At 40.9% G+C, this 4678-nt stretch overlaps 1 pseudogene; it reads right to left on the bottom strand.

Annotated features, from left to right (window-relative positions):
* Positions 1 to 490: 490 nt before the first annotated feature.
* On the bottom strand, positions 491 to 1255 carry LOC149172177 (protein DWD HYPERSENSITIVE TO UV-B 1 pseudogene; annotated as a pseudogene).
* Positions 1256 to 4678: the final 3423 nt, after the last annotated feature.

Raw genomic sequence — 4678 nt, 5'->3', positions numbered from 1 at the left:
GCCTTATGAGCTGAACAGGTGTACAAACCGGATCACCGAAGACTAAAACCAAAACCCTAATAATTTGGTCATAAAGTACCTTTAACGAGACTTTAGCTGGAAACAAAACATTTCACCTTTTTGCAATGCACATATGTCATCTTCTGAACAGCTAGGATAGTTTTGAATAGTCACCTTTATGCTCTTGAAACATTTCATTCAAAATTAGCTGACCTCAGCATCAATTTCATTTTTTCTCATAAAACAGTCATCTACAGCAGTTTTGTAGCGCGCTACGAAACTGCTGTGTGACTTAAAAAACACAGTCTTCCTCTAAACTGCTCACAAAATTGAATAGCTGCTGTTTGCTAGGCTTCATGGTTCACCATTTGAACCAGCCTATAAATAACCAACTGCTCATATTCATCCTTGAAGACCGACAACACCGCAAGCAAGTCTGCCACCAGCATTTCCTGTGCTCTTACTCAATTCATGGCCACCTTTGCCAAGATCATGTCTGAGCACAGCATATACGAACAACTTTTTTCTCACAACTCCCACTAATAATGTAATCCCTCCCATTTATATAATATGACCGAGTATAGTTCTGAACACTTCCTGTAGGATTAATGTCAAATTTCATATGTAGCCTTCCATCCACAGCTAAGTGTTGCTTGACCTCATTATCCACAGTTGAGGAAAGGATATAATGATCATCACGAGAAAAGCACACCATCACATTCCCTCTTAAGCTGGTCGTTGTATACAAAGGATGTGTAGGCTTTTGTCGTAAGTCCCAAGTTTTGATTTCCTGATCAAAAGATGAAGTCGCAAACAAGTATGGGGAATGATGAGCAAACTTTACCACATTTATATGTTCACGGTGGAGATCTTCGAAAACTTGTAACCGTTTTCTACTGCACACATCATACAGAGCAACATGTTTTGAATATCCACTAGCAAGGAAATAATTATCTGTTTCATTAATATGGACAGATGTTAATTTCTCAAACTCTTCATATGTGTAAGTGGCAGGGTTTCTACTGCTGCTGCCTGCACCATATCTGGAAGGAAGAACAGTTGAGCGCATTCGGTTCACATCATACAGTTGTAATGTGCCATTGTCAGAGCCAGCAATAAGCTTGGAAGGGTCCTTGTTGAACCAACAGAGACCAAGAATACTATGATTTGCTCCAACTGACTGAACATGTCCGACAATTTTACCACTTTCATGGTTGATCACAACCACTTCCCCATCCAAAATCCCGAAGACCATCAAACTAGCATCAGATGGATGATACTCAAATTGTCTGGGCCGAAACTTCTTGTTTGTCCTTAAGCATGTTGTACAAAACAATAAAAAGGTCGTCCTCCAATGTTGTCGACGCGCACAACCACAGCATAAAACTTGTATATAAGCAAACCATTTCCCTTTCCACTCATATGATGCTTGTAATCTAACTCCAGATTGTCGACGAAAGTATCAGAAAACAAATCGGTGCTATAAAGGATGGAGTCCAGCTTTGAGCTCTCGTTGCTCCAGCACGTTTCAGGCCTTCCTTCTTAATTATAAAGCTTGCCCTTCTGAAAGCACTGGATACAAGGGCAAGCAGACATCCTTTAAGATTGCTTGACGACAATCCGCTCTCAATTCCTCTTAGTCTTTGCACTAGGACTCCCATCGCTGACTGTTCTTAGATCCCGGCCAATCTACGAAGTCTGCAATCCGAGCATGAGCCGGAGAACGCAGTTAATTGGACTCGAATTTCTTCTGCCGTAACCATTACAAAAATCAAACTTTGTGATTTGACCTTCCAACATCTATTTCTGAGTCGTAGTTTTCATCCAAGAGCAGAGCCTCAATATGAACACCTTCATAACTTCGGTTTGTAATGCAAACAATGTTTGCACTGCATTCAAGGGTGCGCAGTCCTTCCCTTAGTTTCATAAACAGATATAATGTCCTGTACCATTCCAGCAACTTCCTCCAAGGAATGATTTGAATCCTTTACGTCACCAAGGCCGTCTTCAAAGGAGTTTTGTCTAGCAGTCTTTTCATGTTTCACTGAACCAGGAGTGGCATTTGTTGAACCTACCTTAGCAAACTTCCCATTGAATATCGAAAGAGCTAATCTCCAAAATGTTGGTACATGGTGCACAATGACAGATGTAAGCCTACGAATGAGTCTTCCTCTGAGAGCATCTTCTTCTTCACCAGTCGCTTCTTCGCTCCATCCTTTTTCCACTCGTAAAACCCTTCAACTGACACAAGGCAATGATAACTTGGAATAAGTCGACGAACAGAAGCCTTCTCATAACCGATTCTGATCGAGCATTGATTTCAAAAAGGACCACGGTTTTGAGACTTGAGTATGAAACAAAGTTTTGATGGACCTTCGTTGGTGATCATGAGAACCTGCCACAACAGCTGTGAGCGCAAAGCAAAATTACCACTGGAATGTTCCCCTTCAATGGAGTACAAGCCCACATATAACAGCTTGACAAACCTCGTTTCCTGCAGTGTTTCCATCAATTCACTTTAAATATCTATCATTTCCCAATTTCGCAGCGTAGCCAGTGCAAGGTCAGTGTTTTCGCTACGAAATCACTAAAACAGATGGCGCTGCGAAACTGCTAACGGATTTATGCGCTGCGAAAACACCCTGACTTTAAGCTAGGCTAAAAATTTTTTTGCAACAGACTTTTCAGTGATAACAGGTTGGAAGAAAATATGGACGACACTTCCACGTCAATGCCCATAGATATTTCAGTCACGACAGGCACCATGGAAGATACCCAAATGAGCGCAAATTGCAGTCTTGAGGAAATTGCAAACTCCACTTGCCTACATGAGGAATTCTATGAACAACTTGTTTGGTCTCAGGAGGAAATGCCCGACTTTAACCCGTTGTTTGTCCCGCATGAGATCCAACTTTACAACGAGGCAAAATGAAATGGGTGGCCACTTCCTTCCCTCGATATAGTCGTTGATCCCATGCCCGACCCTACAGCCGAAGAAGAACGCCTACTATACCTCAAACAACTGGATAAAACCTGTAGAGCTGCCAATTTAGCACTCGCAGCTCACAAGGAGTGGGTACAAGCCAAATTTGCACAAGCGGTTAGGTTTTCTTCTTTCCAAGAGGGTGACTTCGTATCACTCTATCATCCAAAAGATAATCTCTTGGAGGCATGCACACTTCAACCCATTTGGCTAGGTCCCTATGTCATAACTAAAGTCCTCCCCTCAGGGGCATATGAAGTACAAGACTGGGACAGAAACCCACTCAAGGAGCCCACATATGGGATCTATTTGAAAAAGTATACTGCCTAGTGTCATGCTGGGTAGGTGCTTTGTAATTTTATGTATTCATAAGTTTTGCATCCCTTTTTTGATGTGATTGGATTGTTTTGTTATTTAGTGGAGTACTTGTCTTATGCATTTTGTTCACAATGCAGATGTCGTCATTGCCCCTATCATATGTAGGATATGCAGATGGTGCCAGTCGTCACACACGACACATTGCATCAGCTGCTTCGGTCATCTATACACCTGAGTCAGAACTATTTTGCTCTGGGGGGATCTTTCTTGGTACTACCACCAACAACATTGCTGAGTACATGTCCGTCATTTCACTTCTCACATAAGCGTCATCAAGGGGCATCTCCAATCTAGTGGTCGGGTTAGACTCCCAACTAGTCATTATGCAATTGACCAATCATTATCACGTCCGTAATCCAACCTTGTTACGTAACTATATAAGGGTACGAATCTTGGAACACCGACTTGACACAATCACATATGAGCATGTTCCTCGAGAATTAAATACTGTCACTGATTCATTGGCTAACTATGTATTAGATTGGCATTTGTCACATTTGTTATAAATAGCATACATCAGAAGTAAAAACATTTACTAAAGTTAAAAGTTTGTCACAAAAAACATTTTTTAAACACATTTACCCCACCAAAAATACCAAAAAATATCTGTATATATATATATATATATATATATATATATATATATATATATATATATCTATATATATATATATATATATATATATATATATATATATATATAGATAGAAATCCAGTTTTTTACATCAAAAATATTCCAAAACTTGGATGAGTTAAGTACAAAATGGCTCAAAGCCCAGCTATAAACGCTCATATGGCTACGCCAGAACACCTGCTAAAATGAGCCTATTGCTCCAGAAAAGCTAAAACAACTCTAGCTACCCTCCAAAGAGGAACCAGAAACCGCTCAGGTACACCAATGGTGTGTCGCTGCATATGAGTAGGAATCTCCCTCATAGGAAGGGGAGGGACACCCATAGTCAAACCCTCTAGGTTCCTCAAAACCTCATGGAGACTGTCAACATCGCCCCCTCCAGCATGTAGTTGGCCACCTTATCGCACATAGCGAGGTTCGCCCACAAGTCGTACTGGCGCCACATCTATGTTAAGCATAAAAGTTTCATGTCAGTTCTTATCTCATCGTTAAAACACTATATATACACTCAAAAGTACAAAAATACTTAAGTACTATCACAACTTACTCTCACCTTGAGGACCCCAGTTGGTCCTGGGCAATAGCATCAAGTCTGGGTTGCCGGTAAAGTCCATGCCTTCATAGGCATAGTCATCAACAATCACAATCTGGCTACGAAGCCACTGGAAGAAGTCTTCATCAAA

The sequence above is a fragment of the Pinus tabuliformis genome, chromosome 4_2 (assembly GCF_031772625.1).
Source record: "Pinus tabuliformis cultivar Carrire ecotype Pingquan chromosome 4_2, CPIR1, whole genome shotgun sequence".
Taxonomy (NCBI): Eukaryota; Viridiplantae; Streptophyta; class Pinopsida; order Pinales; family Pinaceae; genus Pinus; species Pinus tabuliformis.
Note: the sequence above shows the minus strand (reverse complement) of the source record. Positions and strands in the feature narration are given on the sequence as shown.